This window comes from Oculina patagonica, chromosome 6 (genome assembly GCF_052425735.1).
Source record: "Oculina patagonica isolate OP01 chromosome 6, crgOcupat, whole genome shotgun sequence".
NCBI classification, from domain to species: domain Eukaryota; kingdom Metazoa; phylum Cnidaria; class Anthozoa; order Scleractinia; family Oculinidae; genus Oculina; species Oculina patagonica.
This window is the reverse complement of record NC_135763.1, coordinates 38,329,107-38,350,964: the sequence shown is the minus strand read 5'-3', so window position 1 is coordinate 38,350,964 and position 21,858 is coordinate 38,329,107. Positions and strand designations below refer to the sequence as shown.

Sequence of the window (21,858 nt, the reverse complement as noted above, 5' to 3'; positions counted from 1 at the left end):
CCATTCATTCACGAACACCTGCCTAGTTACGAATGCTTGACAACACTGTTGATTAACTTAACAATGGAAGGGACACTTTCAGAGATTAACAGTCAATTCCGTAGGCAAGTAAACAAAGGGGTCCTTAGAACTGTTCACCAATATCTGCGTGACAATGCAACTGCTGCAAGAAAGTACACAAGTTGTCTTTGCTGTCACTCCAGTATACACAAGACTGAGATTATAAGAGATAAAACGGCTTCGTAGCGACGGTAATGAAAGTGGTGAAGTTGAATGGGCTGAATACTATTGAAAACTAGACGGGAAAAGACCATCGTTGCATTAAATTTAGTTAAGCTTAATTTCCCTCGTGTCAGCTCATTAACTGGATCGCTTGTTTTGAATGGATTCACGCGACCCTTCTAGCAAATTTCTGGCATTCATTCCTCGACACTAAGATGGATCTTCGTTATCTGCTTCAAAAATATTTAGACATGGCAGATTCGAGGACTTAAGATGTCTTATCGCGGACGCGGTTACAGTAATTTTCAACAACAGCGTCGGGCATTGCCGAATGGCGCTAGTCATCGCGGACGGCCTTTTCCTGCCGACAGTAACAGCGATTTGGAGGACAACGATCACGTTAGACTTCCTGAAATTGATAGAGATGTAAGAGAAAGAAGACCTCAGAAGAGAGATGGTAAACTTAATAGTCGCATTCCTTTACCAGCAAGGAATAACGAAGCCATTGGAAACCCTCCTGTTGGCGACCCTCGGCGGCCACGAAATCCTCCAGAATTTCCTAATAATTCTAGCTCTGATCCAGCAGGAAAAGATCAGCGAAAAAGCAGAGTAAATGCTGTGAAAAGAGTTACGTTTTACCGTAATGGGGATAAACATTTCAAAGGTGTTGAGATGGTTGTGACTAGACAACGATATCGATCTTTCGACACCATTGTTGAAGACCTATCAAAAGCGATTCCACTTCCGTACGGAGTGAGAAATGTTTTTTCGCCTGGTGGAAGTTCAATTACAACTATTAACCAGTTAGAGGATGGAAGGCATTATATCTGTTCTTCAGGAGACCAGCTTATAAAAAATGTGAACTACGGTCAAAAGCAGAAAGACAAGCCTCGCTCGCTTGATGTCGAAACTTTGTCTGATGGCTCTTCGTTGTCTTCGTCAAGTAGAGATTCGAAGTTTGGCGGGAGCAATTCTGACGGAAATCCGAAACCGCGGGTTATAACAATCCTCAGTGAGTACGATAAAAACAAGAAATGTAAAATCTTGTTAAACAGAAAGACGGTAAAAAGCTTCGAAGACGTTTTAAAGGACATTTCTGACATGTTGAAGTACTCAGTTAAAGAACTGCGCACTTTGGAAGGAACCAAGGTAAGTGAGTGGATAATCGTGCAAAGAAACATTCCTACAAAATTTCGAGAATCGCTATATGAACATAATATGCTTTGTGTACGATTTTCCGGCTTAGATAGGATTATCCGCTTCAACTAACACTATTCAATCACTACAAGCTCAGTCCTTATGACGCGTTTATTAAATTTCCGGACAAAGTTTGGAGTATAATGTCCGGGCAAGATTTTTGTGTAGAAATAAAAAAGCTGCTATATCACGTAAACTTCCAAAACAGTGAAACCGGATCGGTTTAATTTATTATGCGGACAAATATTGTTTGAAAGAATTAAACACCTGCATGTTGTAAATACATGAAGGATTTGTTCGGAAAGATATCAATAAATAAATAAACTTTAAATTGAAATAAAATAAGTCATATTTCTCAAAAACAAATTTTTCAGCAGTCTGAATTAATAAAACAGACCTGATCAAACAAAGTTGCTCTTTTAATAAAATAATTTAAATGTAGATGGTTGCTAAGGAAAAAAATATTGCTCTTAAATAATTAATAACAAATGGTTACTGGTTTTAAAATACATAGTGTCTAGATACCCGGCAGCCGGGAAGTGTTTTCAAAATACTACATACCCGGCAGTCTGAAATTATTCTAGAATTTCCACGGAAAAACCAATCCAATCCTCCTCAAAACTATAGATCTTTGCTTAGAAATGCCAAGCGATTTCAATTATAGTTTTGGCTTTGTGTTTGAGGAAATTTTCGAGCTTGGGCATACTACAAAATCTTGATTCTTCGACACTTAGAAAAAATTCGTACTCTGACTCCGGTGTCAACTCTTATAGAATAATTTCTACAAAAACTGAAGTTGAAACCCTGCGAGAGTATTCGATATTTGCTGAGAAATGCGAAGCGATTCTAAATAATGTTTTGCTTTTGTTGTGGACGAATTCTCTTGGCTTCGGCGTACTATAAAATCCTCGACTCACGGGCACGGTTGTTCAAAAGACTAGATACCCGGCAGTCAAAAATTCATGAATAATCAATACATTCAATATCCACAAAAATGATCATTGAAACCTAGCTCCCGAGAGTATTTCAGTATTTCAATTTTCGGTCGGAAATACCAAGCGAGTTTTTACAATGTCAGTTTGGTTTTGCACAAATTGTACGAACTTTATGTGACTCACGGGCACGATTTTTCAAAGACTACATACCCGGCAGTCAAAAATGCTTCCCGTTTTTCCATCAAAATTTCCATTTGAACCTGCTGAGATGTCGGTGTAGAAATACCAAGCGATTTTCCAACTTAAGGCCTCAACAATTGCCTCGGCAAAGTAGTACAAAATAGCTACAAAACGCTTGAGCGTTCGGTGACGAAAGTCCGCCACCGATGTAACTTCCGGTGTGACACTTTAGTGGCGTGACAAAGGTGGCACGTGGTGTTGGTTTTCGCGCCAAAACGAACTCAGCGTTGGAAGCGACGAAGTTCTTCTGTGGGCTAAACGGCTTAGCGTTGGAAGCGACGAAGCTCTCGGTTTTCTTAGTTATTTGTAAGGTAAGTTAAACGTTTTATCAATAAGGTAAGAAACCCTTCGCAAGTAACATAGCGTTGGAAGCGACGAAGCTCTCGGTTAAATAGAAATACAAAGCGTTCCTCTATATATAGTCACTCAAGTAGATTTTTTCAAATTCAGGGGATTTGTCCCCTCAGTGAGGAGACCACTCTCAGATCAGTTCGCAACGTGTGCCTAATAGCGTTGAGGTTCTGTTGATCTAGGTCTGGGTCCTACTGGACCTAGTAACTAATAAGGGTATCCCTTTTTAGGACTTTTTCAAAGCGCCGGTACTTTCGGGGTTCTATAGGTAGGTAAAATACACGTTACGTTCGCGGAACCGTGAATTTTCCGGGGCACCGTTTCTCTCGGAATTCTACGGTATATCATGGATTACTAACTTGGGTAAAACTGGGTTAAATATTAAAACTTTATTAGAGCAAGCCAGTGTACATTTCCAAGTTAATACTGAGTTAAAGTTCGCCTTAAACATAACAATAACAATCAAACATAATAACAATGTTCACCTTAAACGTTTTGAGATTAACGAACTCACTAAGTAACAAAAACATACCTTAGCCTATACCTTAGTATTCCTAGGTTAGGCAGTCGTCATAAAGAAAACTGTTTCTTTTTCGTCCATTTGACTGATTCAAGAAAAAGCAATAGTGTTCTTATGTTCATTTTATGTGCAAAACCTATACAGTAAGGACGGTCACTCTCTAAATGAACAAACATTCCTTGAAATCAGTCTTAAATCTTTGGAAACACCACGATACTTGAACAGAGTGTAAAAGAGATGGTAATGTGTTTGTTACACGGGTTCCAGCGAACAAAAGTGATTTCTATGACAATTGCCTTATTGATACTTGACTTTGCAGCCCTTGCAAAACCAGTTGCGGACTTTGGGCTTTTTTTTCAGCGATGTACAAGAAAAATGGAACCATAACAAGCATCGATCACAAGCTATACTATCTTGCACGTCGTCTGATATGACCTTTTCACAAACTTCGCAAAAAAATTCCCTATCTTGTTTTTCCTTTAGAACGCCTAGCACAGCCAACCAACCGTCATTGTTAAAATACTTCTGAACACGATGAACATCAACGTTACTAGTGTCTCTAATGGTATCTCTTATCATGTGGATGTTGGTCTGTACATCTTTGTCATTCAACAACCTCTTGCCACTTAAAGTTTCTGCGGCAGCCAATTGGCTGGTGAGACACTCTAATATGATTCTGGATTTCTCATCCGGGGGGAGTTTGCTGAACGGCAATAATTTCTTGGAGTCTCCTTTGCGTCTTTTGGATTTTGGAAGGCCAACTACTGTCAATTCAGCGCCTTTAGGTCGACCCCGTTTCATAATTTTGGGTGGCATATTTATGAAGCTATAATTTGAGTTTCCTTGCTTTTCCGGCCCACTTTTAACATCAGTCTCCGATATTTTAGGACAAAATTCTCCTTTAATTGACTGTTCAGAGATTTCCATATTCATTTCTTCAGAAGTGTCTGGCCAATTTATCGAATCCTGTGTTATTTCCGACTTGACATTCAGAGCTCCTTTGTTTGTTTCAGTTTTAATTTGTTCAGGAATGTCTAATCCATTATCAAGATTTTCAAACACAACTTGATCGGTTAATTCGTTTTGATCCTCTTCAGCAATCTCACTGTTACCTACTGACTCGACTTCAGGAATCGCATGTTCAAGAGCTTTGGACTTTTTTAGTGGAGTTAGTACTACTTCAGTGCCAAGTTTCCAGTAACTTATTAGGTCTTGCAGTAGCTGGTATCTGTTCCTGAAACTCACCATGCCACCTTCACTCGTGAGCGATGCGATAATCTGTCCAGCCTGCAAACCTTTTCGAAATTTTTGGGCCTGGGAAAGAACTTTCCCGTCTTTGTTTAGTGCTGACAAAACCACTTGCGGTGTAGGGCAGTCCTCCGTGAAAGCACTTTGACCATCGTCTGCCACAACGTTTTCTGGTGGAAATCGTGAGTCTTTCAGCGTGGTATAAAAGTCCTTGGTCCATCTCTTTCTGGGGAGGCTGCTCTCAAATAAGGGCAGCTGAAGTATTGTTCTTGCCCTAAAGATATGTCTGCATGGGAGACCCATGCGTTTTGCAAATGAGCAAGTACATGTCTCTGCCGTTGTTGTGACAGGATTATGCCCTTTTGTTGAAGCCACTTCAAAGGTTCCTTTTGCCGTCTGGGACATCGTTGATACGGTGCTCGCTTTGGTGAACTGCTCACGAACAAAGTTAAAAGAATAAGGAGTCAAAAGGTCTGAATAAAGCCGTAGTGTGTGATCCATCTTCCCGTAGTCTATTGGTCGCCTCGTCAAGGCCATCAAGTAGTGGTGGTTCCGTTCACTTCTCAAAGATGCCAAAACAGAAAAAAATTCATGGAAGAACTGCATCAGGCTCGCGTATTTGCTGCAGACACTCTTAATCTTTCCGAAAGTTGTCTCTAAACGATTGTTTGTTCTTTCACCAAGGTTAAGAGTGCTATCTTTAAAACACGACACCCACTGATCCTTTATGGGAATCCAGTTTAGTTCAATGTACTCCTTTACACTCGAACTGATGTTATCCAGTGCCTGCAAACGCCTGTCGTATTCTTCTGGTGATTTGGAATAGGCCAGATTAGTCAGAACCTCCAGACATCGATGCCTTTCGGCTGACGTTATTCCCATTTTTTCGCAAGTTATTTCTCTTCTAAATGAGCGCAGTGTGTGGAACAGGCAGATATTCAATGAAGCACCTGGAAAGCAGTTGGTAAAGGCTTCCCGTTCTGTAAAATCTTTGTCGGACATTACTACTTTTGTTTCACTACAAGCAGGATTCAATTTCTTAAAAACGCCAACGGCTGCTTCAATTACCGCCTTTGTTTCATCGGCAAGGATAAACATAGCGACAATCTCGCTTAATCCATTACCATCAATGCAGAGAACTAGGTACACCGGCATCCTTAGTTCCAACAACTTGTAGGTTGCGTCGACAAGAATAAGTTCTGGAAATTTGCGGTACATATCTTTCATGTACTCGTCTTGGTAGAAGATGCCCTTGAAATTGTTTTCCTCGTCAATTATAATTTCCGCAATGGATCCATGCTGTTGCTGAAGGTAGGCAATAACGCTGTCAAGGTCGTTTTTGTTGATATCTTTTCTTGTCTTTTGCTTCATGTTAGCGATATCTTTCAGGGTGACTTTCTTGCCAGTGGATTGTTCTATTTGTTGCTGCAGCAACTTGGAGTTTACCTTCAGTTTCAAGGCTTTTTCTATCTCTTTTTTTTCTTCAACTGATACTGTTCTCTGCCGAGGTAGACGCTCGTACAGTTCTTTCGTTAAGTCATGGTTGTGACTTTCTTGAATACGACCCACTTGGAGCGCTTGACCATCATTGCTTAAAGAGATATATATTTCAAAGGGGCACCCCTGACGAAACGTTTTTGTGTTTTTAATCCTGTCTTTTTTTTCCCTTGGTTCTCCACCGAACTTGCATGACAGCAACACAGAATAGTAATGTAAAGACGGATCAGCCAATGCTACCCTCTTTGGGACTCGTTTCTCTGCTGCCTTTAATGACCGGGCATCTTTTTTCCATAGTTCACAAAAGTTTTCAACTTCGTAAGATTTTATCAGCCTTTCAAGTTCCTCAGTGCTTGAGATTCGCTGACCCAGGTAAAACGAGCCATTTTTCTGCTGACGGTGAGTTTCACCTACATCACCGACCGCCTCGCACTGCTTATCGCCTCCATCATCCTTATCAACCGCTGACCCATTCCCATCATCCTTATCAACCGCTGACCCATCTCCGTCATCCTTATCAACCGCTGACCCATTCCCATCATCCTTATCAACCGCTGACCCATCCCCATCATCCTTATCAACCGCTGACCCATCCCCATCATCCTTATCAACCGCTGACCCATCTCCGTCATCCTTATCAACCGCTGACCCATTCCCATCATCCTTATCAACCGCTGACCCATCCCCATCATCCTTATCAACCGCTGACCCATCCCCATCATCCTTATCAACCGCTGACCCATCTCCGTCATCCTTATCAACCGCTGACCCATTGCCGACGTCCTGTGAACCCTCGCAGCCACCTCCATCATCCTTATCAACCGCTGACATATCGCTGGCATTCTGTGAGCCCTTGCAACCACCTCCATCATCCTTATCAACCGCTGACATATCGCTGGCATTCTGTGAGCCCTTGCAACCATCTCCGTCATCCTTACCAACCGCTGACATATCGCTGGCGTTCTGTGAGCCCTCGCAATCATCTCTGTCATCCTTATCAACCGCTGACCCATCGCCGACATTCTGAGAACCCTCGCAATTGTTTCCGTCACACTTAGCAGCCACTGACCTATCATTAAAGCCATCAACATAGTTGGGACATGTTAGATCCTCCGAATCATCTCCATTACGTGCTGGAGCCGCAAAATCACTACGATAGCGATGGTTCTCACGATTATCATCAACACACTTGGGACTCGCACAATCGTCTACATGAATAACTTCAGGATCAGCTTTTTGTCTGTCATGGGTGGCATCTCGCTTATCTTGGGAACTCGGCGTCTGGTGTTTTCGTTGCCTTCTTTTTAACTTTGACCGTAGTTTCCTCCTTTTGGAAGGCGAGGCTTGCTGCTCTTCGTTAGCTGCTTCGGCTTGAGCTGGACGATCGGTATGACCACTCGGTGTGTTGTGAATCCCTAAAGCTTCGAGATTAACTTTTCCATTCACGAGCCACGAAGCAAGTGAGCACCTCAGGAAATCAGAATATACGGAAGGGAACATTAACCATTTCAGCTCGTCGGGCATCTCTGCCATATCGCTGAGGAACACTTCTCTCCAGAGAATTGGGGCTGCCGAGGCAATACCTCCTAATATCGCAGCTATAACACCACAGACATTTGGACATGTTTGGATGGGAAGATTCTTTAAGGAACCAACGTTTTGACTTCCACTCGGGACGGAACCTTGCATACATCTTTTGAAGGGCCTGGGCTTTAAGTTGATTTCTTCATGAAACGTGGCGACTATGGGGAGGAGTGCTGCCTTCATATTCTTTGGCGTACCCCAACCATAGGGATCACAATAGTACCATTCATTTGTTGTTAGGTCGATGTACAGAAGTGTCCAATGATTGCCTGGTCTGTTCGGGCTGCCAAAAAATACCTCTGCTGCCTTGCCCACGTTTACGAAGAATACAACGTATTTCGTGTACTTTCCGCGCTCTTGAATAACTTGACGAATACTGTCGCCATCCATTTGAAGAAGCTCATTCAACATAAGAACACTTGTCTCTCTGCCTTCTGACTGCAAAATTTTTGCAGTAGTTGCCAGCACAGAGAAATTGAGCCACTGGGTACCAGAAAGCAGGGCCAAATCAGAAGCTAGCAGAGAACGATCATAATCTAGAACTGCATTACCATCAGGATTATTCCATATCAGATTTCCGAATGAGACCATGTCGCTTTTGGAATATGAACACTTTTCATTCGGAGGAACCACCTTTTTGGCCAGCCATACCCTTTCCCTTTGAACGTTGTATGCTACCTCCCACAGGCCATGAACATTTCGAATAGCTTCTAACGACGGGATATCGAAAGTACCAAGGTTACAGGATACAGCGGCGTATTTTCCGAGGCGAAGAGTTTTCAGCATATCCTCGCAATTAGACTTGGATGGTATACGTTTCAGTGAAGTAACGCTGGTGGCGTTTTTAAGCGTCACCCGGAGGGTCTGCGGTCCAGTCTGTTCAACGCGTGGAAAACGAATACTGGATGCCACAAGCCTGTTAGTATTGTGAAATGTTTTATTCACAATAATACCCTGAAAGAAGTTGAGGTAAAATAAAATAATTCAAATTCGGTTATATAGTACGTTTCGTTAGAGAATGTTCAGTCATATATCGGAAGAAACGTATTTTTATTTTGTGCATTTTCCCCGTTAGCTTTTCTCATTATTCACGCTAAGGGTAATCATGGATCATGACTGATTGCCCCCTCCCTAGGTGGAACTTTACGTTTCAAATAACGCAGCTAGAAACTGATATATCCTAGTGCAATAAGTGTTCAATAAGGTTGTTCATAAGGTGTGGATCCACCACATACATGGAAACTTCGTGTGTTTCATGAGAGGGAAAGTTGTTAAGGAATTCCTAGCTCTGAAATTAGGATCGACCGACTGACCGGTTCTCACTGACCACATCATCCCAGTGAGATTAAGGGCGTTGTCTGGTAGGTTATCCCATAAATAGCACTTTCTTCATGGCAACAGAGCTCGGTGAGACGACTGCAGGGTCCCCAATAGGTTTTTCGGGATCCGGATTTGGCTTATTCGAAAGCCTAGATCCGGGGTTTTACATGGAAAAGGAAGCGAGATTCGGGATTGAAATTAACAACGGGATACGTGAATTGGCAATTTTACGCGACGGGATTCGGTTCCAGTGACAGAAAAAAATCAAGTTGTGATCGCCTTTTTGGACTTACACGAGTTACCCATGTTTCCACGTGCGAGTTACTCGGGAAGAAAGAAGTAACCGCATTGCCGGTGTTCAAAGATTTCAAGAAAAGTGCTTGGAGAGAATATACACCCACTGAAAGGCCTTTTTTTTCGGCAAGGGATTACGAACAATAAATGGTCGGGATCGGGACAAGCTTACGAGAATGAGGGGAAATTTCGCCGGGTAGGATCTGAAAACCCTGTTAAGACTCTATTGGGGAATCTTCATTATGTCAAACTAACCTGCAACACTGTATCCATAGTGACACCTGAAGCGAAAGGGAAGGTTGTACGCAAAAGTTACATACCACTGGATATATCACAAATCTTCTTTTAAATAACAAGCTTTTGCCCACTTATCTAGTACCGCGTACTCAGCGTCGCTAACACCAGCTGGGAATCTTTTCTTGAGAGTCCCAATAGCTTTGTCAGCCCGAAAAAACAATTTTATGTCCGCAGTTTATGCTAGTTTTATGTAAATTCCTATTTCATAAAACAGCTCGCGGAATTAAAAACGTTGTAGTGGTAAACATACAGCCTGCTTGTTACACCCCAAAGGGGATGGAAAAACAGCAACATAAAACTCCACTCCATTCCCCTGTTCTGACACTCTATTTTTGTTCCTTCTCCAGGCCCACGCTTTCGTGCGCTCCAACCCACGCACGCCGTAAACGAAAGATTGCTTGCTTTGCAAGCTTTCAATCGTTCTTAAACCAAGCCTGCGATCGATTTGTTGCTGTTTAGATAAACTAGATAAAACTGATTTTATACACAATAGCACTTAAAGGTGACGTGACATTTCAAAGGAAACAAGGTTGTCTCTGTGAATACACTTGCTGGACACACTACGTGACTTATCTGCGTGAGCCCATTTCGCATTCTTGTTTATCAGTCATTTCCAAAGCTCCTATCCCCTGTGCAAACCCCCGGGCATTTGACTTTTTTGCAAAAAGTTTGGTAGGCCGTCAAATGCCCCATCAGTTAGGGCTTCACAGAGCGTCAAATTCCCAGTTTTTTAAGACAATGAATGATAAACTACAACGAAATGACAAAAACATTGATGTTCTTTCGCTCCGTGTAGCTTCAAATCGCTCTTTCTAACTCTGCTAATATGTTACTTGCGAAGGGTTTCTTACCTTATTGATAAAACGTTTAACTTACCTTACAAATAACTAAGAAAACCGAGAGCTTCGTCGCTTCCAACGCTAAGCCGTTTAGCCCACAGAAGAACTTCGTCGCTTCCAACGCTGAGTTCGTTTTGGCGCGAAAACCAACACCACGTGCCACCTTTGTCACGCCACTAAAGTGTCACACCGGAAGTTACATCGGTGGCGGACTTTCGTCACCGAACGCTCAAGCGTTTTGTAGCTATTTTGTACTACTTTGCCGAGGCAATTGTTGAGGCCTTAAGTTGGAAAATCGCTTGGTATTTCTACACCGACATCTCAGCAGGTTCAAATGGAAATTTTGATGGAAAAACGGGAAGCATTTTTGACTGCCGGGTATGTAGTCTTTGAAAAATCGTGCCCGTGAGTCACATAAAGTTCGTACAATTTGTGCAAAACCAAACTGACATTGTAAAAACTCGCTTGGTATTTCCGACCGAAAATTGAAATACTGAAATACTCTCGGGAGCTAGGTTTCAATGATCATTTTTGTGGATATTGAATGTATTGATTATTCATGAATTTTTGACTGCCGGGTATCTAGTCTTTTGAACAACCGTGCCCGTGAGTCGAGGATTTTATAGTACGCCGAAGCCAAGAGAATTCGTCCACAACAAAAGCAAAACATTATTTAGAATCGCTTCGCATTTCTCAGCAAATATCGAATACTCTCGCAGGGTTTCAACTTCAGTTTTTGTAGAAATTATTCTATAAGAGTTGACACCGGAGTCAGAGTACGAATTTTTTCTAAGTGTCGAAGAATCAAGATTTTGTAGTATGCCCAAGCTCGAAAATTTCCTCAAACACAAAGCCAAAACTATAATTGAAATCGCTTGGCATTTCTAAGCAAAGATCTATAGTTTTGAGGAGGATTGGATTGGTTTTTCCGTGGAAATTCTAGAATAATTTCAGACTGCCGGGTATGTAGTATTTTGAAAACACTTCCCGGCTGCCGGGTATCTAGACACTATGTTTAAAATATGCCTTGAGAACCAATTTAATTTTTCGCTAATAAGTTGCATTTTTTTTTGTTGTTTTCCTGACAAATGAAGCAGTAAATGCTCAGATCAGAAGAAACCAGTCTACAACACACAAAACTTATTAGGAGAATAAAAATATTTCAATTTATAAATATTTGAGGAATCTTGCCCAAAAGAACATGCATCGTTTTCTTTCAACAATGTAAGAGGTTGAGGATGATTTTATTTAGAAACCTACAGTAACTAAATTAGAATTAAAAAAATTCTACCAGTAGTGTTTAGTAGTAAAAAGTGTTTTCATAGGGATTAAAATGTATGCCTTGTGAGAGTAATCTGTTTGTAATTTATTTGTTGATACATTCTTTTCTTTGTAATATATCTTGGTTTGTGTGAGCACAACAAGCCCTTGCAGGGGAACCCTATGGAATATAGGGGGTAGTGAGTGGTAGGGTTTTTGGTGTAAAATAACAAAAAAGATACTTCTGGCCGGGGGTTTCTTGAAACTGGGTTATTGAGGATTTTCATTCTGGTTTTCTCTTTTTAGGTGAAAGGTCTCTCACAGTTATACCGAGACACTGACACATTTATTGCTGGAAGCACAGATCAGGGCTTCAAGAGAAACTTGTCAAATCCATCGTCTCTTAGCAGTAATGGACACTCAGCATCACCACCACAAAAAACACGATTACAGAAATCAAGGAAAAAGCCCAGGGAGGAACCTTCTGGTGAGTGGGTCTTTATTACCCTTGTGAAGAATGCATCCTAAATGTCGTCATGAAGAGCTTTTCCCTTGTGCTTGACTAAATGGCTCTTGAATTCAAAACTTAAACTTAATATCATTTTTTTTGTCTTTACAGCACAAAGCCAAGTTGTAACCATCAAAGTCAAAGGACGTGTTCACACTTATCATCACACATCAGAGTTAGATAATTATACAATTGACGACGCTCCAGTGGCACCTCCTGATTCCAAGCTACAACTGTCCTGGGTGTATCTTTTTACAGTATTATTAGTAGTATAGAGGGACACCTAGAGTGCATGGTGCACGGGTGGACACCTAAGTTAGGTGGTCCCCTTCCAAGATGGAACCCCTTTTTAGGTGGCCTCTCTCCAAGGAAAAAACTCTCTAAGGTAGAAAGCTTTCTGGAGTGGAACTCTCTCTAAGGTGGTCAGTGCCCAAGGTGTCCACTCTCTAGATCTAAACTTGACCCTCTCTTAGGTGGTCCCCTTTTCTAAGGTGGAACTCTCACTAAGGTGGACACATCTCCCATCCCTCTCTAATGTGGACCTTTCTCTAAGGTTGCTTTTTATTCATGTGGATTTATGCTGTAGCTTGGGCCCCAGCATGATTTGCATGGGGTGGGGGCAGGCTCCTTCTCTACAATGATAAGAGTATTATCCTTGACAGAAGAATATTTAGATATGGATACCATGGCAAAGACAGTTATAATAATTTACATATCTTGCCATCTGGAGAGATGCTTTACTTTGTTGCCACAATGGTGGTGATATACAACAAGACGACCAACACCCAGCGGCATTATACTGGACATGCTGATGATATTAAATGGTAAGTTATGTCTTCAGTATTTGTACACATTACATACTCTGGAATGCAGTGTGGTTTGACTTATCTGTCTTGAATGTGCCAAACTAGACTGTTCACAGCCCTCTATTTTTTCGTGTTTTTTCAATCGATGAGCGCGCGGTGAGAATGGCGAGAGAACTGGACGCCAGCGCAAAACGGAAGAAGCAAGGGGGTGGGGGTTTTCTTTGGCTCGCTTTGCTCAATCCCCCTCCCCCCACGCGCGCTTGCGCTTCGCGCTCGCTTCGTTTGCTTTCTTGCGTTGAAAGATCGAGAGGCTGTGGACAGTCTAGTGCCAAACACATTTTTGAGACCTGGCTTGTAAAGTAAGGAATAAAAAAAACTTTTCAATATTGCAAGACAAGTGTTATTTAAAACTGTTCTTTTTTTACTCTTATTACTCACAGTAAGTAACTAATCAAAATTTATTAAGTAGTGAATTATTTGCCTGAGCTCCAAAAGAATGCATTGTTATTTACTTTTGAACAAATGCAGTTGTTATATATTTTGATGCTAAATTTTAAAATGTCAAGTTGTTGGTTTAAATAGCTTGTTGATTGATAAATCTATTTATACTTTGCTGTAGCATGGCTGTCCATCCTAACCAATGGTACATAGCAACAGGACAAGCATCTGGTTTGTCAGTTGATCAAAATGAACTTGTAAGTCACAGTGCTTTTAAATTGCTAATATGTAACAGACATGAACAAACTGTTATCACTAGGAGTTGATTATGACGCAAAACAACTTTTAGTTCTTTGAAAGTTTTGCAAATACATGTAGTTGTGATCTAATTAAAAAGTCACTAGATGAAGCAAGTCATTAGAACTGGTTTTTTGTGTGTGTTTAAACAAAGGTTTTTTTAATTGGATAATGTTTTAAACATCTAATAACTACTATATAATTGTAATGAATTATCCAAGTTACTCTTAGCTATTCTTAAAAGTGTTATAAGTATGCAAAGCATCTAATTTTTTTTAAATTGATGACAGAGTCATATCCGTATTTGGGATGCTGAAACTCTTATCACCCTAGCTGTTCTGGCACTACAGGAGTACAGTCTTAGTATTTCCTGCCTGGCATTTTCTCAAGAGGTATGCTGTCTATCAATAAACTAGAAACTGATTTTCTCATTTTAATTTTGGTGAAACTTGGACATAGAAAATCAATAACATTTTGTTCGTCCTCCAATGTCTGCTGCTTCTTTCTTGATTTGTCCTTCTCCTTTCCTCTTTCTCCTCTTTCTTCTCCTGCTCTTCTTGCTCCTCTTTCTTCTCTTTCCCATGCTCTTCTCCCCCTCTCCTCGTCTCCTTCCCTATCCCCTGATCCCAAACTTCAGACTGAAAAAGTTCTACAAACATCCACATTCTCTGTTCTACAGGATAATGGAAGACAACTGGCTTGCGTGGATGCATTAGATGACGAATATCATCTCACTGTGTGGGAATGGGAAGAAAGGACAATCACACAACAAAGCAAGGTTTGTCAATAGAAATAAACAAGATATTAACAAGTTCCTAGCACACACAATTTCTGTCTAGTGGGTGCCGTAACCCTTGTGAAAATATTTAAATGAATAAGTTTTAAAAAAGTTATTTGGTCACTTGTTGCATGTTGGTTTTGTTAATACATAAAAGGCTTACATTGCTTACGGTGTGAACAGGGCCAATCCAGTGCTATTGTGGCCGTGGTGTTTGATCCAGATGACAGTAAGACTCTTGTGACCTGTGGGAAGGAACACATTTACTTCTGGAGGCTTCACAACACAAGACTAGAGAGAAAGAATGGCTATTTTGAGGTATGTTGGACAGTTTGGTTATTATCATTATGTTTACTTACAGTATAGCTTGTGCAGTGGTTTACTGCTGAAAACACTCGTCAATAATTATTGTTTTTTTTGCACTTTAACTTTCATTTTGCGCTAGTCTTGTTAGGACAAGATTACGGTAAGTCTCTTTAGTAGATCCACGTGGTCTGATCTAGTGTTCAGTGGCCAGCACTGACTTATCTAAACATAGGCACGCTAAGCGTGCAGGAGTTATTTTTTCAATTTATGGGGTGGCTTGGGGTGAAACTGGGCGATTGTCCTGTTGGGATGGTTCATGCCAAGGGTTGAGCTATTTGTGTATGGCAGCCCACGGAGTCACTTTTTGCACAAAATTTGCTTGCAAACAAAATAATTTTCACGTGCATTTTGATACATCAGAACTGTTTTATTCAATACGTAAATTTTCATCATTTAATTGAAAAAACAAAAACTAATTCAATTATCAAAATGTCACAAAATGGCACGTTCTTATTCTGTTTAAAGCGGTTATTTTGTTGCTAGCTTTCTAGTAACCATTTCCTTTCTTTTGTTTGTTACGGAATACTTTTGGCTTTTTGCCAAACACTGTAACATGATATTGTTGTTTTTCTCACTTTTGTAACATTACACCTTTGTTTTTTAAAACGAACGTAACACGATTCCCCTTGTTTTTCTAGAAGAAAGCCACGTCTCCATATAGACATTGAACGAAAAGTACTATAATAAACGAAGTAATAAACGAATCAAATCAAAAACCACTTTCTTCGGGAAAGTTCTTTAAAGCGCACTACACCTGGAGTAATTGTTTCCTGTCAGAACTGTTCAACAAAGATTTTCGTTCATTCACAACGTAAATTCTATTCAACAAACAAGAACTAATTGAGTTATCAAATTGTCACGGAATGGCACGCTCTTAGTCTGTTTTTGCTATTGATCGTAGTTGCTTTTAACAGCAAAGTTAATACTTGTACCTGTTCATTAAATGTTTGAACGAGATGTTTTACAGTTGATTTTTATAGTTTACTTTTGCCGCCCGCTTTGCGAAGTTTGTTGGGAAATTGGAAACTTTGTTATGAAGTTGTCAATTACGTTGCGAGTTTTGCGAATATAGTTGCGAACTTCGATACAAAGTTCCTAACTTCGGCCCGACTGAACTTTCCAAGTTTGGTAGAGGAGAAACAAGACATGTTGCTCGAAAGTCAGCGATTTCTGAACTAGATGATTTTAGAACTGGTCAAGGAAGGTTCAAGTAGCTTGAAGTGCAAGACAACGTTTCGCATCAGCAATCACGCAAAGGATTTGCCGATAAATAAATTTTATGCATGTAGACATTTGGTCAAATTTTAACTTTTCTGTATGAAAACACATATTTAACGATTTCTGTAAGGCATAATCTTCACTGTCTTCAATTTCAAGTCTTCTGCGTTTGTAAACCGGATGAAACTGGATGGTTTACGCATATATAAAATTGATTTTAATCGAAGCCGACGCGACGCGACAGGGAAGACTAATTTGTTCGAGACATGTTTACCGCTCGCGGAACATAAACGTTTTTCATTTTTATGACATTTGTTTCCAACAGTTTAGCGTAGCAAAGCCCTTTTTGATAACATAATTACAGAAGGTTTTAATAAATTCGGGCCGAAGTTGGGAACTTTGTATCGAAGCTCACAATTTGATTCGCGAACTCGCAACCTATTTGGCAACTTCGTAACAAACTTAATTTCCCAACGAACTTCGCAAAGAGGACGGCAAAAGTAACGACAACATTATTCTTCAAATCTACATTGTGCAAATGTTATATGTAATTTTTACTACGGTCAGGAAAGCTAGCCTCTCCAAACGTACGCTCGAATAAGAAGAATAACAAGTTAGTGTTGGGCCTTTTGCTCACGGCATGTGCGTTGTAAGTAGGGGAGCGTTACGAAAAACGTTTTTAATCCAGAGTTAATTCACAACTCACCAATTCCGCCTCCTACAAATCTAAAATCTTCGAACGAAATCGCTCACTACAACTGTGTCAGATTGCTTCCCCCTTATAAACTACAATTTGATTGGTTCTGATAGTACCTGAAATCTGATTGGTGTGACAAACAAACATACTTCACTGACCCACTGACTGACTGAATGATTACACGGGAACATCACGCCGACTAAGAGCTATTTTTGAAAAAATAACTCAAAAATTTGTGATTAATTTTGGTAGAAATATGAGATCCCACAATACTTCACATGCTTAGAGTTTTCACCCAATGGAGATGTCATCACTGGGGACTCAAATGGTTCAATCACCGTTTGGGGAAAAGGTAACAGCAAATCATAAGAAACGTAAAATAAAATCTTTTTTTGTATATAAAATTTTCAATTTTATAATGGAAAAGGATGAATCTGATTTCAGTACTGTCATTCCTTTCCAGTATCAAAGAAGATCAAGTTTGCTGTAAGAAATGCACATGAGGTATTAAGAAAAATAATTACATTTGTTGATCGATAGTTGAAACGTTTAATCAAATCCTCAAAATATAATCCTCCTTTAATACATCTTCCACCTTGTCTGTCTGTCTGTCTTTTGGCAAAACCATCATTTAAGCTTTACATTTATGTTCTTTTTTTGTTTTCAACAGAAAAGCATTTTGAGCTTACAGCTGTTAGAAAATGGGACATTATTAAGTGGTGGCTTGGATGGCAAACTGGCAGCATGGGATGCTAATAAATATTTTAATACACCATTACAAGAAACCCAGGTGAGCAAGAATTTTAAAATTTTTGCCAAAAATGTTAGCATAGTAATATGACGAACACTGGTCTATCTGACGTGAGGAAATTCTCAGCTGATTGTTATTAAAAAAAACTTACTTAACAAAAATATTTATTATTAAATAAATATTTGATTATCTGTACACATTCAGCTGGACAGTGGTTTGGGTGGAATCTGTGCTATTGAACCACTGCATACAGGCCATGGAGATGATGTCAACGTTCTTATTGGAGTTACAAATAACAGCATTGTTGAAGGCTCTCTAAACTCTCCTTTTCATCCAGTTGTTCAGGTATGTAATGGTGTTTTTTCCTTGTAGACATTGTCTCTTATTCCTGTAAGCAAAGCTTACCAAATATTGACAAATGAGGTTAACAAATAGAGTAAGCTCTAAAGAACAGTTTTAGTTGGGAACAGAGATTATGTAGTGACAGTATTTAATTTAAAACAAACTGTATTCTTTGTAACACACAATCTTCATCTTAATTTGTTGCTCTCAATGCAGAGTCATAAAGATGAGGTCCATGCCCTGGCAGTGCACCCTAATGAAGCACAGTTTATCAGCGCATCTCAGGACCACTCTGTTTCTTTGTGGGATGCTGAAACCCACCAAGTTATTTGGACAGTTGATGTCGAGGTATGCCCAATTTAAAAAAATCTTTATTTTTTTTTTTAAATCAACTTTTGTATGCTTTTGGAGGTTAATAATTAAGTTAATGACTGATAGATACTTTCTTTCTTTTTCTAGTTTCCTGTCAAGTCAGCAGATTTCTACTCCACTGGTGATATATTGGCATTAGGAACTTCTGCGGGAAGGTATGGCACAATGATTGGTCAAATAAAAATTTATCACAGACAAAATACAAAATTGTTATTTAATTATCAGTAAAAAATATATCATAAATACAGCTACAAATGTTTAGCCGTTTTTTTCTGAGTTAGCAGTGTGTTATCTTTTAAATCAGATGGATTGTATTGTCATGTGAATCTGGCATGCATATTGCTTCATTCCAAGATGGCACATCCCCTCTGTCTGATCTGGAATATGCAAAAGGTAAACAAAATATAATTATATATATTCCTTGAGTTTAAGAAAAATACAAACTTGATGCTATTTAGGAACAGTTTATCAGGAGTCTATACACTAAGCATTTATCTCAATTAAAATAAAAAAAAGTCGGCATTAAAATCTGTTTGATTTCCCACCAGATGGAGAACACATTGCAGTTGCATCGCATGATGGCAATATTTATGTTCATGCAGTTTATGATGAAGGGACAACTTACAGAAGAGTGGGCTGCTGTTCGGTGAGTTTGTTCTATGGCAGATCTTTTTTGCATTACTTGTCATTTCTTAAGTTCTTTGTTTGTGGTCTCTTGACAGGGCCATAGTGAACCAATCATGTTTCTGGACTGGTCTCTTGATGGCTGCTTCCTTCAAAGTTTGTCCACTGATTATGAGCATATTGTTTGTAAGTATAATTAAGCAGTCTGTCGTACATTTTCAGCACTGTTGCTGGGCACTATAAAATAATCAACTTCACAAGCAAGTTAGAGTAATTTGTCTAATAATTACAACAAACTGAAAATGGTTTGTTATATTTTTTCTCGTAAGAAGACTTTTTGTGACCATGTAAAAATAATTTGTTTCCAGGGGAGATTGGTGGATTTCAAAAGAAGAATCACAGGATGTCATTCGTGATGTTGACTGGTCCACAAGAAATGTCATGCTGGGATACGATGTTGCAGGTAGCCACTAAGTTTATGTTGTTTGTTTGTGTGGGTGGGGGGTGGGGGGGGGGGGTGGGGGTGGGAGCTTGGGCAAGCCTTGGTTGAAGTGTGATGAACAACTGGGCAGATTGTTAAGGTTAGATATATTAGAAGATCAAACTTGTTTTAAACCTGACACAGGCCCTGCTAACAAGCCAAAATTAGAAAATACAATATTATTTAAATTTGGATATTACATTTTACTCATTGATATTGATGAGCTTTTGGCTAGAATTTGCATTGCATTTAACTATGTTGCAGTGATCAGAACACAATTTAGCATCTATTTCCCTCTGTAGTGAAAAGCTAGCTGCTTGACACCCTGTTAACATGTAACTTGGCATGTTTCTGTAGGTGTGTGGCCTTCTCAGCCAGATGATGGGAACTTGGTGAACAGTTCTGATCTGTCCTGGTCACGAGAAGTTTTTGCTGTTGGAGATGAGTTAGGATACATTCGTTTGTTTAGATTCCCATGTAGTCAGCCTGGGGTAAGTGGTTTGATTAGTCCTAATAATAATAATAACTGAATAGGAATATTACAACTAATAATCCTATTCAGTATATTGAGAATGGTCAGTATACAACAATATAATCAGAAGGCCTCTTGATTTGCAATAAGAGTCAGTCTGGCTAAACATAAGAAATTTGCAGCAAATTCTCCAAAATGTACATGTGTAATGTTTGGTTTCATTATTATATGGCCTTTTCATATGTGAAGCAATCTCTTAAGGCCTATATGGCTTAAATTTAAGTACCTTTTTAACCTGTAATTTGTGACATTTAAATTATTATTTATTTTAATTTTTTACTTGTAAATATCAATGATAATTCTTAACGTTTTAGAGAATTTTAAATATACTTTTTTTATTTCTATTTATATAAAATGTTTATTTTTACACACGTACACATTCTAACGAGAACTGTATGTACTCCTAAGTGTCACGTGTATAAATAAAATTTGATTTGATTTGAAAATTTTATCAAGGAAAGATGTTTAATATTAACTGGTATTAACCTTCTTCAGGTGCCCCTCAGTACTTTAATATTAAATGTTTTCAATTTATTATTGTTGCCTTATTTTCTAGGCTCACTATCACCAGTGGCGAGGTCACAGCTGTCCGGTCACACGCATGCTGTTTTTAGCGTCAGATACCCACCTTATTACAACTGGCAGTCGTGATGTCTGCATCCTTCAGTGGTCAATGGAGGGAAGGCTTCCTGTAGTTAATGAGGAAGAGGAGTATGACATGCAGACTGACATGACCCCGGCTGGTAGGCGTCAAAAGGGCAGCCACGTACATTCAGAGAATGAGAGCTACCATTCAGACTATAGCATTGATGATCAAGAGGATGATGACTATGAATATTCCAAAAATGTTGCTAGAGAAAAACAGGCAAGAGGTCGGCAGCGACTCTCTGACAACAGCCGTTATTCTGATGCAGCAGATTCTTTGCCACAACAAGCACCTCAAGGTCATGAACGGCCATCAAGGAAGAGTCGTCATCAAAATCATCAAGGAGATGATGATAGCAGAGCTGTGGGAAGAAGCCCAAGACGTAACCTTCCTGCTCAAGACACCAGGTCACAGCAAGGATCATATGCAGAAAGGTTTAATAAACACAAAGCTGCTAGCAAAGCATATCCACAGCAAGAGCCTGAAGATATGGGTCACTACTCTGACGAAGAAAGCCCAAGACAGCGTCAAGGGCAGGGGGATAGAGGTGGGGGAAGGAGCCGCCACCCTGCAAGAGGACAGGGTAGGCAGTGGGAAAGGAGACCAATGAGATAGCAAATAAGTATAGGTGTTATTAGTCTGAAAGACTGATATTTTGACAGTTGTTTTCTATCATCATTTAGTCAGTTCATTGTTTGTCATTTGGTTTTTAAACATCAAGGATAAGCAGTTTCTAAGATGTCAGTACCTGTTGACATTGGTTTATAGGTGTGTGTCTATTCAACAAAACTAATCAATCTGATGTGCCAAACAGTTCTCTATTTTGCTCCACTTTTACATGTAAGAGATTGTCAAAATATTAGAAACCAGCAACACAACAGTCTTTTTTTGTTTACTATTCTCAGCCAGACAGTCAAACAGCTGACAGACTTGTAAAGCAAATATATATACTGCGTAAACATTGGACAAAAATATAAAATTGCTTGAGCTAATAATTAGTTCAGTAGTGGTAATTTGCATCAGGGAAAAGTTAAAAGTGATTTAATTACTTTGCTGATAGTTTTTGTGGGCTTGCTCACAAAGATAGATTGAAATATTTTCGTGGATAATTAGTCTTTAGGGATAATATTTATTAAGTCCACACAAGTGAATAGTGCTTTTTGTGCACAGTGATTTGTTGACTTGGAGGTGATAAGCA

The 21,858-nt window shown here is 39.6% G+C and overlaps 1 pseudogene across 1 annotated transcript; it reads left to right on the top strand.

The window, feature by feature from the left end:
* The first annotated feature begins 23 nt into the window (after window positions 1–23).
* On the top strand, window positions 24–21,706 carry LOC144657817 (echinoderm microtubule-associated protein-like 2; annotated as a pseudogene). Its single transcript, XR_013571621.1, has 20 exons — window positions 24–1,371; window positions 12,111–12,291; window positions 12,424–12,556; window positions 12,987–13,136; window positions 13,738–13,813; window positions 14,144–14,245; window positions 14,533–14,631; window positions 14,815–14,949; window positions 17,165–17,264; window positions 17,376–17,416; window positions 17,583–17,702; window positions 17,868–18,008; window positions 18,222–18,353; window positions 18,465–18,532; window positions 18,682–18,770; window positions 18,926–19,023; window positions 19,100–19,187; window positions 19,370–19,464; window positions 19,840–19,973; window positions 20,571–21,706. The product of XR_013571621.1 is annotated as an echinoderm microtubule-associated protein-like 2 (transcript).
* The last annotated feature ends 152 nt before the right edge of the window (window positions 21,707–21,858 follow it).